Raw genomic sequence first — 21,082 nt, 5'->3', positions numbered from 1 at the left:
AAAGATTTTTTTTTTATAGAGAAATAAAGCGATAGATGGAGGAAGGAGCAGGAAGAGAAAGTGAGATAGGAGACAGAGTATACAGAAAAATGTGGAGGGCAAAAGTGAACAGGGGGAAAAGAAGTACAAAAGAAGAGGGAGTATGGATGTGACAGGAAGTGAAAGAAGAAAAAGGGAAGAGAGGAGAGTAGAAAAATGAAGAACAGAGAGGAAATGGAGAACAAAGGGAGAGGACTGTAGCAGCGAGAGTAAAACGTGTGAGGGGGGAACGGGGTGATGGCCAGAGAGAGAGATAGGAGATGAGAACACGCAAAATGGGAACTGAAGGAGAAAATAAGGGGGGCGGTTAACAAAAATAGTGTAATATTGCTCCGGCAATCTCCCACATTGCCCTAGTTCAGGAAGGACCTCAAGACGCGACTTTTTGGGTGACCCCAGCACTCAACGAAGCCGCCTACCCAACCCCCTTACGCCTTGATACCCTCACGGGTGAGTAGTTACGCTTTACCAACCCTGATTAATTGATTGAGAGAATGGGAGGAATGAGATGAGCAAGTGAGAGAGAGAGAGAAAGAGAGAAGTGAAGGCACGATGTGGACGAGGTAGTAAGATATCAAGGATATTAAATGGAGGTTGAAGAAAGAAGTGTAGGAAGTAGATAAAGGAGAGATGGCGTGGGGAGAAAGAAAAGGCGGAACGGTGAGGGTGAGCAGAGAGAAGAGGTGAGGCGAGAAAGGGAAGAGGAGATAAGGACGAGTATCAGAAGGGGTGTAGGGATAGATTACAAGGGCATAGGGAGGAGAGAGTGAAAGGGAAGGAGTCGAGAGGAGAAAGGGATAACAATAGGGAGAAGAAAGGAAAGTCGGGTAAAATAGGAAACTCAGCGACCCCTAAGTAGCTATGAAGCTGCCATGACTGCAGTAGGTGCAGTGGCACCGGTGCTCATGGTCTTGAGCGCCCTACATTCAACTATGGATGTTTTTTAATACCGACGAGATGGGGGCATGTGTTTTTCCTTGCTCGCATTAGCACTCATGGCACCTTGGCAGGGCAGCCCGTCAGGAACTCTTCCCTTTCGCCCTCCTGCCCTGTATGGCTTACTTTGAGGGGCCGGAGGAAGGGACCGCGGGAGGCCCGTAAAGGGTTCCCATCTCCCGTTCCTCTCTGGTCCTACGTGCTCCGGACTGGTTCAGCATCCTTGACAGCAATCAGGGAGAGACTTTATTCTTACACTAAGGCTCATCTTTGGTTCTGGGGTTGTTTTACAGGATATCCCTGCTTTGGGTCACAGGGCAGCTGAGGGGGCGGGGCATACATTGCTGGCGTGCTCCGGAGGTAGCGTCATTACGCATTGACAATGCTGATCAACAACACATGCGGCCGCAGCAGAATTCCATGAAGCCGAAAAATATCTCCGTCTATTCTGAACCCCTGCTCCGAGGCGCAGCCGAAGGGTTGCCATTCTTGACGTTTATAAATACTTTTTGGGAGACACATATTTTTGTCCCAGACAAGCATCTTCAATCCTCTTATATGGCATGTCTGGTCCTCTTGCTTCGTGCCTCTCCTCCACTCAATCTTCTGTCAAGGTTGTGCAAAGATGTTTCTTCTGCTAGCGAGTTTCACGACGTCCACTATCTTCTAATATGAAACTTTTGCAAATTTCCAATGTAAGTTTTTCTTTGCCCTTGCAAAGTGTTTTTGCACGCTGTGATATTCATTTCACCGTATTGCTGGGATAATTTTCCCTTTCATCAAACAGAGCGATGCTGGAAAGTAATATGCAGTTTTTTTACTCTGCAGGTTAATCTTTAGCACTGTTTTTCTATGCACAGAGGCAAATATATACTGATTTTTTTCAGTGCATGATTACCCTTTGCAGTTGTAAAACTTTCAGTTTATACGTGCATGAAGTGTAAAACGTTGAACTTCCAGAAGTGTCAAAGTTTTCAGCTGAACGTTTCGAAAGTTGCACGGCATATACTTTACACAAGATCACAGGGATCCTAGTAAATACGGATGTGTCTGCTTAGGTCCGTACTCACTCCTGTGATCTTGATGAGCTAATAGGAGCATGTATGCTGGACCTTTATGCGTTCCGAGTCTCTCCCTCTTGATATATATATAGCTCAGTTCAATGAATGCAGCATCTAAGGCTATTACTTTTCCACATAATTCAAGTATTATTTATGCACAGCTATGATGCTGTCATTCATTGCCCCACATATGATTAGGACACAGCAAGTTTGCATCAGCACATCAGATCGCCATCTCATGTATACCGAGCAGTATGTATTATGCAATGAGAGGGATTTCTAGGTCGGCGCCTATGTATCAGTTACTTCCCGAAGGATATAGGAGGCTTGTGGTGCATCTGCATCCTGTGGGAAGCTCATTAAATATTCATATATATACTTTATTTACACACCCTTCAGTCTACCATGCTTGGGAGTGACTAAACTAAGTTCATTATACGGGTAAAAAATATAACGTTGTCTTACACAAATTAATCTGCTGTGTAGTTTCAAAGAATGCCAATCTAGAGGAATTCTTCAAACCAGGATACAAACTACGCAGTGTATGAATTTCATTGGTGCTAATTCTCCATATTCCCTTTTTCATGAATATTTTGAGTTTTCCATGTTAAAAGCATTTGTAATCAAACTGGATATCCCAAACCATAAAAAGAAGTCCACCTTCCCATTAAGATCAACTGGAGAGTAAAGCACATTGTTGCATGAGACTCTACTACTAGCCTTCACCGCTTACTCTCCTCCTGGCCCAACCGTCCATCTTGTATTCGGTCCATGCAACAAACCTTGGCTGAAGATAGGTAATGGAAGGCTCCCTTGTAGAGATGCTTGCCTTATGTTACCAAAGGGGGATGATGGACGGAGCGTTTGAGCAAATCAAACACTCACCCCCAGTCAACTGATCTGGGTTTAATCCATCACCATTCTTTAGCCCACTCAGCCACCCCATTTCAAACATGGCTATATGCAAATCAGTCTGACCCTGTGCCTCATGGGAACAGTACAGCCCGAACTGCCAAGCCATGTCTTCCATGGACCGGAAACAAGCATCCTGGGACCGGTTTCGGATTCATAATCCTCATCAGCCAGGCTATCTTGAATCCAGTGGCCAAGTGAGCAAGGGACTCACGTCTGAGCATACCTTGCCACACTTATGGCGAACAAAGCGATACAAAAAGGGGATGATGATGGACGGAGCATTTGAGCAAATCAAACACTCACCCCCAGTCAACTGATCTGGGTTTAATCCATCACCATTCTTTAGCCCACTCAGCCACCCCATTTCAAACATGGCTATATGCAAATCAGTCTGACCCTGTGCCTCATGGGAACAGTACAGCCCGAACTGCCACGTGGCCACTGGATTCAAGATAGCCTGGCTGATGAGGATTATGAATCCGAAACCGGTCCCAGGATGCTTGTTTCCGGTCCATGGAAGACATGGCTTGGCAGTTCGGGCTGGACTGTTCCCAAGAGGCACAGGGTCAGACTGATTTGCATATAGCCATGTCTGAAATGGGGTGGCTGAGTGGGCTAAAGAATGGTGATGGATTAAACCCAGATCAGTTCACTGGGGGTGAGTGTTTGATTTGCTCAAACGCTCCGTCCATCATCCCCTTTTGTATCGCTTTGTTCGCCCTAAGTGTGGCAGGGTATGCTCAGACGTGAGTCCCTTGCTCACTTGGCCACTGGATTCAAGATAGCCTGGCTGATGAGGATTATGAATCTGAAACCGGTCCCAGGATGCTTGTTTCCGGTCCATGAAAGACATGGCTTGGCAGTTCGGGCTGGACTGTTCCAAAGAGGCACAGGGTCAGACTGATTTGCATATAGCCATGTCTGAAATGGGGTGGCTGAGTGGGCTAAAGAATGGTGATGGATTAAACCCAGATCAGTTGACTGGGGTGAGTGTTTGATTTGCTCAAACGCTCCGTCCATCATCCCCTTTTGTATCGCTTTGTTCGCCCTAAATGTGGCAGGGTATGCTCAGACGGGAGTCCCTTGCTCACTTGGCCACTGGATTCAAGATAGCCTGGCTGATGAGGATTATGAATCCGAAACCGGTCCCAGGATGCTTGTTTCCGGTCCATGGAAGACATGGCTTGGCAGTTCGGGCTGGACTGTTCCCAAGAGGCACAGGGTCAGACTGATTTGCATATAGCCATGTCTGAAATGGGGTGGCTGAGTGGGCTAAAGAATGGTGATGGATTAAACCCAGATCAGTAGACTGGGGGTGAGTGTTTGATTTGCTCAAACGCTCCGTCCATCATCCCCTTTTGTATCGCTTTGCCTTATGTTACCGGCATGAGAGGTGCCCAGATAAGCTCCCACCTGCACTCCACCTGCACTTTTTTGCTTTATTCTAGTGTAATGTTGGTTTTCTGTCACCTTAAAGCTTTGGTGGTCAGTAACATGACGCGTAGAAAGACGGGTCAGGAGAGTGGAAAGGATGTAAGAGAGTTTTGAGCTGGGTCTCGCTGGTGTTTTCACCGCAGTTAAGGTGCAGAATAGAATTTTGGTTTTGGGCGCTGTGCTACAGTATTTACCAATCTTTTTCACAAACAATGACATCTATTTTGAAACACGGCGTTAGAATCACACATATCCTGGTGTGTTTATTTTCCCCCTAACTTTGTCTTTCATCTGTGGCTATTTTCCTATACGAGCCCTTGGCCCAGAAGGTAGTACTAGAAGGGGCCTGTAAATAGGAGTGTCATTTATGCAAAACTTCTGTAAATCTTCGAAGTTTTAAAAAGTCAGCATCTTGGAGTCAAAGAGGTCATTTTTTAGAGCTGAATTTACCGAGATTCTTTAAATGCTTTATTGTAAATGTGAGGAGGTTTATTTGACACATGTCTTGCTGTCTGCACTCTTCTCTCTTCATTGCAGGTGAAATATATTAGTACGGTGTAAGCAATATTGCCGGCGCCACTTATACTGAACAGAGATTTTTGAAGCCGAGACTCGTGTTCATCCTGTCGCAGAGGCTCTAAAACAAAGCTCGATGGGCCTTGAACGTCCGAGAACATCTGAACTCAGCCATGCAAGTCATCGATGCCAACACAGTCAGAAAAGACACACTGTGTGGCTTTCCAGTCATTATAAAAACTCCAATTACCTCATCCAGGATCACACTGGTACTGCACAGGAGATGGGCTATTCCTTTTTTATATTTCATATTTCATAAAGGTATTGCTGAGCAGAGCAGTCAACTGCTTTAGCAGACATACTTTATTCAAACATTACTTCTTACGTAGTTTACGACGGGGACATGTATCCAGTACAGATTTCTTTGCATGGTCGACACTCGTAGCTAGTAGAACTAGATCTAGTTCGAGGGATCAGTGATTAGTCATCAACACTATGGAAGCACTGATATCACCATCCATGAACAAAGGAGAAAGACAATGGACTTTGATAGGTATAAAATGGAAGGTTTAGGCTAGCCTACTGAGCTACAGGCTTTATTTCGAGGAACAAATACCTGGGATTTGATGCGCTAGTTTTGAACAGATGTAATATATTGACCTGAAAGTGCGGGGCATTTAGAAGACTTTGGCAGCGGAAGGATCCATGTTTTTGAAACAACAGCCTTTCTCTGCCTCACCAACCACATACACTTCCTATCTCCAGACAGGGACTGCTTCCTTCCCTAATGACGAGTCACCAATCTCTTCTCATTTAGGCAATTCCTCCTTCCCTCTATTCCCTGCTGGTTTTGATCCAATCTCCCCGCTCCAGTTCTAAGCCACAGCCTTCCACACATTTCAGAGTCCCGCTGCTCCCAGCACTTCTTGGAACGTCCTGACTATCCCTATTCTCAACCTGTCCTTGCTTCCCCACCCTACTGTCTCTTTCCGGGACCAAATGCCTTCTCCTTGCTAGCCTCAATTGTGTAGTAACTGTCCACAGATTTGCCCCTGCTCCCATTTCATTGTGTTGTTGGCCTTTCTTGGAACTATTCTGATATGGACAAAACCCACATACTCTATAGAGGACTCATTGAACGGAAAACTGCACACATCCAGCAGAGATATGACGCTGAGGATCAGAGTGCCAACACCAGAATGCTTTACCAACCCTACACACACACCACAGACACAGCATCCAACAGTACATTTTAAAGAGAGCATTGCACACAAATGAAACAACGCTCAGATCGCTGCCCTCACAACAACACTCTCCTCCAAGACACACTATGCACTATCAAACAATGGAACACTATGAGACAGAACTCCTAATATAAGACTAGGATAATTATATTTATAGCATACAAACTGATCCCCAGAAATGGATTTCCTGACGCTTCCGGAATTGCGAATGGTCAAATATGCAAGTAATCGGCTATTGAGGCACCAAATAGCACTCACAACAGACTTAAATTCACACAAACACACACATCTACTTCTGGCAGGCGATAGGAATGCCAGACATGCTAGAAGATGATTTGGAATTTCTTTCTGATTTCAAATGTCAAACACAAGACTCATTCGGTTTGACAAATTCCCTAGCATCGGAGCGCACCTATTCATTCTACTGACGGCACATCTCCACAAGCCAAATCAGGCTCCTGTTTGTGATGAAACTATCAGAACTGTTTGGAGGAGCACCATTGGACTACTGAAAGCCCTGTGATACCATATCCAGGGCAGAGTGTGTGCAGTACTTATGCCAATGAGGTAACTTACCATATCCCTCTAGTTGCCCTGGTATTTAGACTTAAAAAAACCCGATACTCACACGTAGACCCATAGCCCTCCTCTGAATTATGGCTTTGTGGATCTGAGCCCTTCCAGAAGGGCATATGTGATGGACACTGGCTAAAAAAAAGAACGAAAAAACGAAATTAAGGGTTTTTATATGTATTTTATTTATTTTCAATGTTCCAGAAGCCACCTAGGGGTCAACATACTATACAGGCAGTGAGCAGATAAAAGGCATGAACAATTATACATACATATAGTAGTATATTAATATGAGTATAAAACTAGAGTCACACAGGACTGCAAAATTAAAGCCAAAAGGAAAAATACAAAGTCAAACACAGAAATACAGGTAACGAGGATAGACATAGAAGATTATCAGCATAGGTCGGGATCGGCCTGCCTTAGGATATGGGTTTAAAGACTTTGTGTAGCAACAAAAGAGTGGAGGCTTTTTGTCTGGTTTCTCCATAAATTATAATAAATGTTTTCATTTTTATGACTATCGTTAAGAGCTTTGGGGCTCTCCAAGTGGGTGTGTTTGCACACATACAAAGACACCTGTCACGCCTTACCACTGTCTCACCCAGTGCCCTATGCAGAGTATTTTCATATTTTTTAAGTACTTAGTTGCAGAAGCATTTCAGTGCTTGTTTACTTCGCATTGCCATGGCGCTGTAGGCTAGCACTGCGAACACGAACCCAGTTCCTAATTATTTACTGTTGAGGTATCGAAAGCATTTTACAAATGAGGTTTTACATAGATTCTCTCTCTCTTAGTCAGATGTCTGGTATGTGGATAAAGTCGCTCGCACTTTTCGAACAATGGATTCTTGGAACAGTTTCACAACAGAGCAAGATGCTCATTGTCAGCAAAGGAACACCTGTGGCTCCCTGTTTCTGTCATCCAATTGTTATCCATTTCATCATATCTGCCACATCACACCTGACCCACATGACCAGGTGCTCTCTTTGTGACACCTGATATTACACCTTAATTAATCCACTGTGGTATCAGTGAGTATGTGGAATTACCAAAGGACGTGTGAAGGGAGCTATGAATCATTTTACCTGTACGCTGGATCAATAGAGCGTGTCCATTTAGTACACGTCTAGTCATCGGCTGACTGTGATACCTGGGCGGCTAGTCGTTCCCAGCTCACCACACCAAGAACTGACTGGCTAGACCATGGAGGCAAAGCCTTCTCTTTGCCTTCTTCCAAATTCACTCCAAACCCATTCCCCTTAGGTGATAACCACAGCTTCAAAGTTTAAGAAGTGCGTAAAAACCTGGCAGTTTCCGACTGCAACTCTGCACACTCCAGTTGACATTGTTTTGTGGTTCTCCAGCCAACAGATTTTCGTGAACGTGTACCCTATAAATACAAATCAAGATAAACTAATGAGATTAACATCCGTGAGGGCCTTGCATGTTTTCCCCTTTGAAAGAAATATAAAGTGGTAGAACTTGTCAGCATTGAACATTTTTCAGTCAGAACATTCGCTGAGTGTAATTAGTCTCCACATGTTTTTATTGTGCATTTAATGAATTGGAAGTGTTCTGGCCGGGTCAGCCTGAGCATTGACACCCGCGGTTTACAGCCTTTTCTTGGGCTGATGAAACGCCCTTCCTGCCGCTCTGAGGGGCAGGTCTCACTTCGGGCTGGCGCGCAGCGAGCACATTCCTTTCTTCCAACTCACAGCGCCTTGACAAACAGTGTGCCAAAAACGCCGCGCTCCAACCCCTCTCCGGTGATTAAATACTTTTGCAACTCTTGAAGCCGAGCACTTCTGTCCATGTTAACAATTTCATATCTCAGAGGAAAGAGAAAACGCCGAAGGACCTTGTTTGCCAAGTAACTGTAAAAGTGTTACATTTGGAATATTTGAGTGAGTGCGTGTGCTGCTGCCCGAGCGGCAAAGGCGCACGCGGCCGGTCACGTGCTCGCTCGCGCGCGCCAGTTCAGCCAGAATTTCTGGTCCGGCCATGTGTGGGCGCTCGAGGAAGTAGCGCGGCGGTTGGAAGTGCTTCATGGTGCATTAGTTACACGAGGCAAATACATGTGACTGGAATGCTGTCCTTAGAAAACGGACAGTTATGCAGGACTTATTTCTGAGGGCTGTGTTTGGGATCAGAATGTCCCTGCCTGCATGTAGCAATAGAGGTGGGTGAGCCAACAAAATAACAGAGAGAGTGGAGCCGTGCCGAGCCAAGGGTCGGCTCTGATGCCTGTGCACGAGCCGAGCCCTGAAGACATTTGTGTGTGTACATGGCAGCAGTGGCGTAACACAGGCCCCCGTGTTGCGTGCGGTGGGACCCCCAAGTTACAGGGGCCACTTCAGCACAGTACTCTACCCGCAATGTTAATGAGTACGGAGGGGCCCCTCCACGTACCTTGCAGGGAGGCCCCCTGAAGTTTCGTTACACCATTGCATCGCAGCAAACATGTTGAACCGGGCTTTAACCCCTTCCATGCTGATGACGGCCCCCGGCCGTCATGCATCACGGGGGACGTGTGCTGATGACGGCTGGGGGCCGTCATGAACCCGCCTACTGTTTAAAAGTGCCGCACAGGCGCAAAATCGCGGCCGCGCCCAAGGGGTTAAGTGGGCCAGGGTCCTTCGGGTACCGGACCCAGCTGCAATTAAAAACAGACTTTGAAACGGGTCCCTTTCAGGCCCTGTATCTGTGTCTTTTCCTTTACAGGGAACCCTTGATTGATTATGAACAGTGAATGAAAAAAACATTAAGGTCATTTGTGGCAGTCCTATTTATATTTCATGCTCTTTACCTGATCTGGCATTCCCTAAGTGTGTTTGCTTTTTCCAGGATGTGGCCGTATGGTATTTTTTTTGTTTGTGCAGCAGATTACTCATGTATAGTGCATACTTTCAACTGAGTCACCTCCATGTGTTTATAACGGGCCACGTTTGAGTGCTCTGGAGCTGAGGCTGGAGGCAGTGCGAGCTTCTCATGCCTGTCAGTGAGTCAAAATGGTGTCCAGAATACATGGTCATCCAATCCTTGGTCTCTATGCAAAGTGCACAGAGCAAGGGTCATGTTTACCTGTTGCCGTTGTGATTCTATACAAGTGTGTGTGAAGAAAGTACACAAAAATGCAGTGCTTACAGGTGAGAGGGTGCGTTGTGTGTTTGGAGGTGATGAAGTGAAGGAGATGCAAGGAAGTATCAGCAGAAGACAGTAAAAAGTGTGTTGAAGAGGAAAGTGATGAGGAGTGAGCTATTGGCGTTAGAAGATTTTTGAAAGATGTGGAGGGGAAAAGAGTGTACAAGACTGCAGAGGAAAGTGGTGCAAAGGGAAGAAAAGGAGTGAATGAGACACTCAGAAGCCCTCTACCCCTTCCATAGACCAGAGGCGAGGTGTGGTGCAGCAGCCAGAGCGGCTGATTCCGGAGCGCGGGGCTCACAGTTCGATCGCTGGCGGCAGCTCAGCACCCTGTGACTCTGGGCAATAGCTCACTTAATCTCCCTGACGGTCCCCAGCGCCTTGAGACCCCTAGAGGTGACTAGTTTGCACTTTACAAATATCAGATACATACATTAGCAAAGTTTATTTCACAGTCTCAAAGTTTCAGAAATTAAGCATTTACAACAAAATCATTGTTGTTACTCATTTATCCTAAACAGATGACAAACATTGGCAAAGCCAAAAGTACTACTTTGTTTTAGGTGTATGCCGGTTTGTGTTATACATCAGGATGCAATAACAGAAAGCTCAGAAAAAGATCAAAATACTAGTTGGGTGACACTCTATGGGAAGCACAGAATTTTATCTTACATGTTTATGCCACGCCCTTAATTACATAGCCCACGTACCCTTTAAGGAACCTCACTTTTTTCATCCCACTTAAAGCCCTGATGTTAGAAGATGGTAAGGTGTCAAGATAAAAAAATTATATTTCTTTAACACTAGGAAGCATTTTGCTTTAATACATCAAGTTATATGTCTGCATCAAGAAGTATTTATTTAAAGTGGTGTTTTAAATAGAAACTGAGAAACATTCCTGCCCCAGTCACGTTGAGAATGCTATTAGCAAACTGAGAGGCAAGTCAGTTGTTATATGTACCCTACATGTGGGCTATATTCTTATTATACACAGAGCAACATTATAGTTTATTAAATCAACCACAAGAGATGTTTCGGTTTTTGTACTGCACTCATGCAGAACTCATCTATTTGAATGTGCTCCGATATGTGATGGTAATGAAGAAACCGGAGGCTCGGTAGTGATCTTTTTGCCTAAGGTTGCACACTTTGGTCAAGCAGGCAAGCCAGAATTAAACCCAGATTTTCCGGTTTCATGCCGCGGAATTCAGCCACTACATGGGTATGACTTTCTGACATCAAACATTAATGCTTTGGCCTTAATTCTTGGACTATGAGATTAGAGCATGGGTGACAAGCAGAATCTGCATTTTATTTTTGCAAGTTTCACATAGCGTTAAGCTTCCCACCAACATACAAGCTCTTGGCAACAATGACAAACTATGCTACACTTTTATTTTTTATGACACAGGGAGATTTCCTGGAATTCTCAGTATGCTGAGCCCTGGCCGGGATTCAAACCTGATTCCCCATGTTACGTGGTTGGCATTTGTAGCTTCTAAGAAACGTGGCCTCCTGAGACAGCTCAGCTCGTTTTGGGTTTTAGGTTCCAAGAAGACCTTCAACCGAGCCAGAGTTAAACATATGGCTCAAGTCTGGCTCGAGCTTTCAGTGGCTCACCCACATGTATGCAGCAATTGCAATAAGATTCTTTTCATATTCCCCTGAGTGAAAGAAATGTCTGCACAAAATTGTCCACAATGGCCTGAAAGTGATTTACAAGGGTAAAGTCCACATCCTGAGTTGTAGAATTGGTTATATGCAATTTTTCTCCGTCCCCCAGACTTCCATGAGCAAGGCCTAATAGGACTTTTATTGCGGCGGCGTTTCCCCAGTGTGCTGGAGCTCTTGGAGCCTGGTTTTTGAAGCGCAGGAATGCTCTTTGTACATGTGTTACTTTGTCCCCATTCTAAATTGCAACAGGCATAGGAAAGCTTCAAGAAAGAGAAAAAGAGTGGGGAGTAGTGAGAAAATGATCAAAGATGGAAAAGAGTGACACAAGAAAAGGAGAGAGGGAGAACGGATGGATGGAAAGATAGCAATAGCGGGTGGAGACAAGTGGAGCGTACAGGGTTGAACATTTTTTCCAGGGCTTCTTTTGGTTTCCCTGTCTAGCCCTGTCCAAGAGTACTTGTGAGATTCTTTGTGAATCTCATAAAAGTTGGAAATATGTTGCATATGTAGGATTATTTTTACAGTATTTTTACAGGAACACATTTCTAACTTTATTCACAAGCCCTTTGAGAGTTTAGTGCACCGGCTTATACAAACCCATGCTACCACTTTATCCCCATTTAAGCATCCCAGCAAGTCTCACCTCATAAAACTCTTAAAATCCGGCTTCATGGCCATGGTGCTGGCCAACTCCCCTATCCAAGTGTTATCTGTATCTCCTCCTCCATGCCAGAAGAAAGAGAAATCTCCTGGCAGAGGCAGCGGACAAAAGGGAAATGCAGCACATGGTTGGGAGCAGGATGGTATTGAAGAGGCAGTGAGTGGGCAGGTTGATCCTTGTTTTTGCCAAGGATTGAGCTAAGTATTGGGGCAGGAGAATGCCTGCGAACTACGACAGGGCAGTTCAAGTTATCCCATGACAAAGTGGCATTGCACGTCTTTTTTATTACCTGCACCAGAGAGATGATATATATTATTAATCTGGTGTCCCAGTTATGCAACCCTGATACAATTAAAAAAATCTTTTGAGTCACATCCCACTTGCATCCTTCAATAGAGACCACCCTCAACCTGGGAACTACGCTGTTCCTCTACAATTCCCTGTTTGATGGCAGCAATGGATATATTAAATAAGCGGAAAATCAGCGCCCCCATTCCTCGATAATAAGAAACAGTAGGAGGCAGTTTAAACATAATGTGAATATGCAAATAGACAGTTAAATCATATTCAATTTCATGACTCACCTGAATAAGTGTTTGTGGGTGGCAATCAACAGGTGTGGAGCCTGACTATCAAGTAGGACACTGGTTAATTTGTAAAACAATAAGTGCTGGGGCCCAAAGTTTTGCTCAGAAGCCCGTGGCCGGCACTACAAATATCGGTGGTGTCGAATACTAAGGCTTTGTAGTATCGAGTCTAGCTCATGTCTTTCACATGTAATATAGTGCACCCTGCCATAGGGCTGTAAGGCCTGCTGTAGGGGTGACTTACATGTTTTGCATTCAATGTCTGTGGGCATGGCACACATGGGGTGTGCCATGACGTGTTTTCACCTTTGCACCATTTCACACAGCCTGCAATGGCAGTCTGCAAGAGTTTGGTGGTGGGTCCTTAGGGGTGGCACAATACATGCTGGAACCCTTAGTGGCCCTCTTTAATACCCATGCCTTAGGTACCATGGGTACCATTTACTAGGGACTTACAGAGGTGTTAACGTCTTGCCAATTATGGGACATTTTAACAGTTACCTTGTTTTAGGGAAATAGCACTGGACCTGGGTTCCTGGTTAGCAGGAACCGAGTGTATTTCAGTCGAAATTGTATCAAATACCAGGCAAAAAGTGGGGATGACCATGCCAAAAATGGGCCCTTTCCTAAACAGCCTCCTTGCCATCCTTTTGATTGGCTGATTAGTATGCCTCCACTGTTCACGCATCCTTATGCATATGTCATCACACAAGCACAGCTGCGTCATCACACTTTTTTGTTGCTGCTGCTGCACAGCATCAGCAAAAGTTGTTTTGCTTTTTCCCAATGCTGCACAGCATCAGCAAAAAGTATTGGCAAAGTCAATAGGTCAAGATGGCGAGACTCATTGGTTTACCTATGTTTGTTTCTTGTAGGGTTCATAAACCAACAAAGAGGACACAATTGGTGAATACAAACTGCATGACCTTGTTTCACAGGCATTATCTTGAGTTGATTCCTAGCTGAAGCCTAACCTTAGCCCCGGTTAAGCGCTTAAGATAACAGTGACCATTTTGGCAAATGTTAACAAAAACCATGCTTGTGATTCTTTAGTGATGCACATAATCTTATGTGGGTGCCATGTGGCTACTAACTCCCTGACCCTCCCATGTGATCACAGATTGATGTTGAAAAGAGAGAACATTTTTCCAAGGGCCTGAAGGTATTTCAGAAGTTAGGGTTAGGGGACTCGTCCCTTTCTACCCTTTTTGTGGAAGTTATTACTCAGCTGCATTTTACTGCCTCCTTTTACGTCTTCTTTAGGTTTCCTAATATCTCACATGAACGTTTCGCTGTTTGGCACAGTATTCGTACCCATCAGTCAGCATGTGCACAAACCAGTGCTTAGTTTGTAAACAAAAATTCTTTAGAGTTCAAAGATTTTCATGTGCACCCACTGTGATTACTGCCACTGATGTTGCTGAATACCAAGGCTGCTTAGGTTTGGAACTTTCTTCGACCACCCCAATTCTCCTCTGTCTTTATCTTGCTTTTTCTGGTTAACTGTCATCCTTGCTCTCTTTCTTTGTTACTGGTTCACTATCTTTCTTTACCTCCTTCTTTCTCTCTTTTCTGCCTTTCTTCCCTTGCTTTGAGGCAAAGTCTAATGATTAAAAATAAGTCCCGGTCCCGAATAATGAATGCAGGTGTCTATCATCTGCAGCCAGCGGCACAATTTAAGAACTATTGTGAACAGTGACAGAGGCTAAGATCATGTGGTGGGCATCAGTGAAAAGTTCCAAGTTTGTCGTTCTGACCTGAGAACATGGGCTCCATTCCCAACCAACAAACACTGGCTTACAATGAAGATCTTAATCTGTACACAAAGTTTGGTTAGCCACCTCTTGTAACTACTCTAGCAGTCTCCTGTTCTCACCTACTTTAGATTTTGAATAAATATCTCTCTTCATTACCTATAATAATAATTCCAGATTTGTGAAACGCGGCTTATCACCCCTAAGGATATCAAGCGCTGGGGGCCTTTGGTAAGATTAAGTGAGCTATTGCCCAGAGTCACATGGTGCTGAGCAGAGCTGCCGCCGCGGATCGAACCGCGACCCCCACTCTCCGGAGTCAGTCACTCTGCCCGCTGCGCCCTACCTCAGAGTAGATTGTTGCCAGTGAGGTCGAAACCTCACTCAATATTGGCAGAGCTCCATATTTACTTTTGATAACCTAATGCATTCTGTGAGTATTAGTCTTGGCTTGCTTTCATTGAACCAACTGGTGAATACACCTGACAAAAGTGATTCGAAACAAAAAACGCTCAAGGCTTTTAACATGGTGCCTGTCTGCATGGAGCAAGGTGGGGACACTAGTCCACAACAACATCTGCAAGTAATTCACAACTGAACACTGGTAGCACCCACTATCTACACTTGTCAAAATACTGTTATGACAGGTCTCAGTGTTCAAAAATAGGGCTACTCATCTTTTGAGTTATAATTGATAGTACAGTATTGTAAATATTTTTATTTACCTGTTATCTGGTTTCTTGGAGCCTTTAGGTCTATAAGAAGAAGTTACCCTTGCTGTGACCTCCCAGCTTAGAAATGTGCGTGACCTCCCAACTTAGAAATGTGCATGATTTTTTATCTTTTTAAAATATATGGAGCTTTTAAATGTTTAGTTTTAACAGAAGTCGACATATGTATTAATTGCACCTTAGGAAATGGGTTTTTATCTAAAGATGGAATATTTTGATACATGCTTTTATGATTACATGTCGATTAAAGCTCAATAAATGGGATTGTACAGTGATGTTACATCTACGTCAAATCCTTTATTTGCTTCGGGCGACACCACATGTCCAGTTTAAAGGTCTGCCATGTCTTGATTTTCACAAGATGGAACTTTCTTGCTCTCCCTCCTTCAATTGTAACTAGAAACAAATGTTCCCTCTAGATGTTGTGGAGGGTGTTACACCCTTTCTAGTATTTTTTCTATGTGTACGAGTAAACATTGAGCCACGTATTCTACTTTTCCAGTGTTTTCTGACTCTCTAGCTCTGACTCCTGGTTATATCTTAGTGATTTGTGTGGCCCACTCATGCTCATCTTCCAAGTTGCTTCTGGCTATGTGGTCTACAGCAGCAGGTCAGCGATTTGACCAACTGTACAACTCTAGGGCGGATGTGTTGCAGCATGAGCTTTCAGGAAGAGATCAGATTTAGCAATTTTCCTTTACTTGGGGTGACCCTCCACCTTATGCATGGTCAATCAATCAATCAATCAATCAATCAATCAATTATATCATTTGTAAAGCGCACTACTCACCCGTGAGGGTCTCAAGGCGCTGGGGTGGGGAATGCTGCTACTGCTCGAAAAGCCAGGTCTTGAGGAATTTTCTGAAGGTCAGCAGGTCTTGGGTCTGCCGTAGGTGGATGGGGAGGATGTTCCAGGTCTTGGCGGCGAGGTGGGAGAATGATCTGCTGCCTGAGGTCGCTCTTCGGAAGCGAGGGACTGTTGGCTCTGAAGTGGAACCCCAAGGAATGCTCTCTAGAGGCCATGTCTCCTTACCTATGCTTTAGCTTGTGGAAGCCCTCAGTTGGCTTGAGAGTTTAGTTGGGCTGTCACTGACAAATAATTATTTCACACACAGTTTATTTAATGCTTTCTGTTGATTGTATTTGATCAAAGATTGAATCAGTTTGCTCTTTTGGAAACATACTTTTCGGTCCATTCTTGATCGATGTACTGATTTATTCATAATGTGTTTGGGTGTGTGGTGTTAGTTCACTAATTGCAAGAGACATTTCAGGTGCTAAGTACAAAGTCAGCTTCATATGTTTCAATGGAAGTGGACCTATTTAATTGTCTGCAGGGCACAGCCAAAACACCAAAAATGTAATCACTCCATTAAAAATGGCAGCTGCTACTTTGTTTTAGGTCTCTTTTGCTTTAGACGGGTAGTGTCACAATTTCGAAACCTTTTGGAGATGGCTAACACTCCCACAAAGGCACAGATGAGATAAAAAAGCAATGGAATGGATTGTTACCCTAAGATATTTCTATTTGGTTTAGGGCATTGACTCGAACATTTCCATCTACCACTTTTATTTTGGTCTCACAGTGGTAGATACTGTACCTTTTGCAGTTTGCAAGGGGAAAGTGAAATAAAATATTGTTTCTTTCAGATATCTCAGTTGGCGTTCACATATGAGTGGGTTTGTAGTGGGCCCTTACTTAAAAGAGATTTCAGCCAGCCCTCTGCATTCATTGGTCTGTCATTTACATTTTTCTTCCACCCACTACAGCATGGGGAGATAAGTCAGCCCACTTCATTCACTGGCTAATTTCACTGTGATTAATGACACACCTGCACACAAAATAGTTTCCATCAGTGCCAGGGATTACTAAGGCAGTATGGGCTTTTGAGATGAAACATATTTATGCTTTCAGCCATTTTTTATATCATCAAGGCATGGCAACTCCTCCAATAATAAAGTTTTACAAAATCCATTGCAAAACAAAACAAATTTAACAAGGTTGATAGCTAACCCAAGATAAATTGGCTTTGCCATTGCTTGTTCTAAGGATAATATGTGATGAAGCAGGAAAATGCACATCTTCTAGATTGCTTGATAGCAGCAAAAAATGGCTGTCAGTGTTACCAAACGATACCCACATTTGCGGACAAAGTTTTTCCCTTTGAGCAGTTCTGCATACGAAGAAAGCTGGACTGAATATATGAACTATGAGTCTCACATACCACAAAGATGTATATAGCATCCAAAAGAAGGAATGTATTCCTTGCTGGTATTTATTTATATAGCGTGGTAATGCATCCCAGCTGTAGCATGCAAGCATGCCCTTTTCAGGTCCAAGACAAGCATGGGAGGAATGCAGCAACACACAGAATAACACAGAACAACAATCAGGGGGCACCATGATGCTCCCTCACACACATTACTCACATGCTTTGAAGGGCCAGTTTCTTCTGTCATGAAGAGAAGCTCTGTAGTAGATCAGCAGGTTTTCCCAATGCACTGCTGGTAAATATTGTTTTATTTGCATAAAACCCTATAAGTTTCATAATACGGTTAACCATAGTGCACTGTGGATGGTCACATACCGCTACTGTGGCACTGTGTGGGCTCTGTTTCCTGCTTGGAGCCTTTGCTGATCTACATAACCTAATTTTACAAGCAAGGCTCATTGCGTTCCTTGCCTGGTCTATAAGAAGTGGTGCGCTGAACACTTCTGGAATGTTAAGACCGGCTGCGCGGAAAGCTTTTGAGATGGGAAGACTGGCTACATATAGTTAAAATATCCGCCCTGCAGCACACTTTCCTTTTTTGAACCACAGATCTCAAAAAGTAAGGAATCTGAGAATCCTATGGGACACCTATCTGTTGTTTGCTCCCCAAATTAGCAGAGTCAGCAATGGTGTGAATCTTCAGTTACACACACATTTACGGAAAAATTCCCACAACCCACCGATGGGTGGAGCTGAAGGGAAATGGGCAGTCTGGATTATTGCAATATAAATTACACAGGTCTCCAAGAAAAGAGGGGCTGCAAACAGAACCATGCATTCCAATTATACCTAAGTTTGCAGAAAGATGACCACACCAATTTAAGATTAAATGCACTCTACTAGCTCCTGGCAAAGTTGAGGGTAAAGTTACAGATCATCTGCAGCATCCTATTGAAATATTGAAATAATTGACAGGCCTACCCTAAACATTTGGAAGATGTTTTGTATTCCCAAAAGGATTCTACAATTGGCAACTTGAAATTTAGCCAACAATCCTTCAAATGACTGAACCATAGCAGTAGATCAGTGGGTGTTCAGGGTCCCATAGTCTGGAACTTGTATCCCAGACTAAGATCAGAACCAAATCAGATTCAGTTCAGAAAAAAAATTTGCCAAAGAACTGAGACCAAAATAGGAGATGCAACACATATCTACCTTAGCTAAGATCTACCTTCATTTCTTTTTGCAGCATCTGTATCTAATTGCTCCTTTTGGACTCTGTAGGGACCGTAAAACAGAAGTGTGGTGCTAGATAAAACTCCAAAGATAATTACATTGAATTGCAATGTCCACTAATCATAAACCTAGCAGAAGCTGATAACATATATGCGAGGTAGGAAACACTTGGACAGTCTATCCGTTGCTATTGTATGAGCCATAGGTTTGTAAGCCAGTGGTTAGAGATGAGCTTAATGTGAACTGGATCAGATCATTGCAAGTCTCGTAATCCTGCCCACCAGTTATAAATCCATATTTGTGCAGGTGATGGTGAATCTCATTCTGATTCCATCTTCTCCAAAATCGAGAAGTCATTGATAGTGAATTGGCTTTAGGTAAATGCACTAAAATTGAAGTTATTATTTTCAACTCCTAACCACCACAGCAAGAGTACTCATGCAAGGAACCCCATCTCAGCCTCAAGCTGTGCTCGATAATCGACTCGCTCTCATGCCACATATGCGAGCCTTTAAGAATGGCTCCTATTGTCAACTTCATTGACCACATTAAATCTTGTCACTTATCCTTCACATGGAAGGTGCATTCAAAGCTAGGACACTCGTCAGTAGCAAACCAGATTGCTGTAACAGCCTGTGGAGCAACATTAAACAAGCTACTGTTAGTTCCAAATGGCGCAGTGAGGCTGTCTAAAGACAACAAAAATGCAATCATGTCCCAGAAGCTCAATACGAGCTGTGCCGGTGCCCAGTGGAGCATGGATCGAGTCCATTATTTGGGTCATTAGCCACTTTTTGTCTAGGTCCCTTATTACTTTTGGCAGAAAACACATCCTTTGTCCTAGGAAGATTACTATGCTTTGCAAATTAAGGTCCTCTATCGAGTATCACATTGAAGTCCACTAGCATTGGAAAAATATGTCTCAATTTCACAACCCAAGGCTTGACAACTTTTGCAAGTTTCTGTAAAGGGCTAAAATATCTTATCACTATATTTTTGCATTTTATTTTAACATGGAATGTAGGGACAGTGAAACCATCATTTTTACAGTACATATCTCTTAATTTCCTTCATTTTAAAGTTTGAGTTAGGTTGAGGGAGCTGCCCTTACTTTCGTAGTTTGTGTTGTACGGTGGTATTGTTTAGATCAGGTAAAACCCTCCTTAGTGTTTAGACATATTGAATGGGCCCTTAAAATGGATGTTGATATTGACATCAATCATCATGAAGGGGGAGGTAGAAGTATTAGAGTGGGTCCACTCAACTTCCAAACGTAAATACCAACAAACAAAAGGGGAATGGAGCTGGAATGATGCCTCTCCTGACCTAGGAATCCTTTGATATTTTTTAAAAGGACTCTTTCCCCCTAGAATATTCCAGTGGCATGCTTTTTTTTTTTTTTTTTTGCAGAGTTTTATATAGCGCGAACTTGAACCGAACCAAATCAGTTATCAGAGCGCTTTACATAGCACCAGTTACGTTACATGAGGATACACTTTCATTTTTAGGCACGGGGAGATTAAGTGATTTGCCCAGAATCACAGGGCAAATCACTTAATTTATCATTTATCATCGAATCCTCACCCCGAGCCCCTCGTGTTTCTGGGTGGGCTCAACCTCGTGAGGGAAGGAGCTCTTCTGAGGGAATATTCCAGTGGGATCTGTTTAGGAAGTTTTAAATAACCTCAAGTCTCCCGGCAAAAAAAGTTTACAGCTACCTGGGTAAGGTTAAAAACAGGAGGGATGTCAAATGGTGATAAATTATGGGTCCACTACATCATCTGCACAACGGGTCTACATGTCTCAGCCACTTAAGCCCAGGTCAGGTCTGGTGGATTTCTTCAGGACCCCGATACAGATCTCTGTGAATTCTCCAAGTGTAGAGACACTATCCCATCCTATCTCATCTTTGACAGTCACCCAGATCAAATTGTTTCCAGTGACGGAGGTGTGAACCCATGGATTCAAGTTGGCATCTAACAAAATGGTGTTGTCTTTGCATGCATGTGACTGACTTTAGTGGCAGTCTAAGACATGAACAGTTACAGAAATCTAGATGATTGCCAACAGCTTTCAGTCTTGGCTATAGATGAGCAGGTTGAACCCATGAAGGGTCAATAATAAAAAGCTGATGGACAGCTATGTATCAATAGTTCATAATTTAGAGTGATGCTTGGATTTCTGGCTGCTCTATCCCCTCAATCTTGTATTTCCCCCTTTTCAATGTCTGCCTGATAGTTAAAGGGGAACTCCAATGACTGTTTAATTAGTAAGATACACACCAGCATTAATTCTAAGACATTTCAATTTTTTTTCCTCCAGCCCAAGAGGGTAGGTTTGGAAGGGATGTGTTAGGAAAAACG

At 43.7% G+C, this 21,082-nt stretch overlaps 1 protein-coding gene across 1 annotated transcript in view; it reads left to right on the top strand.

Moving 5' to 3' along the window:
• Nucleotides 1-21,082, top strand: part of LATS2 (large tumor suppressor kinase 2) — a 134,278-nt gene that overhangs the window by 48,020 nt on the left and 65,176 nt on the right. The window lies entirely within an intron of this gene.

Source organism: Lissotriton helveticus, chromosome 8 (assembly GCF_964261635.1).
Source record: "Lissotriton helveticus chromosome 8, aLisHel1.1, whole genome shotgun sequence".
Lineage (NCBI taxonomy): Eukaryota > Metazoa > Chordata > Amphibia > Caudata > Salamandridae > Lissotriton > Lissotriton helveticus.
This window is presented reverse-complemented; position numbering and strand designations above follow the sequence as displayed.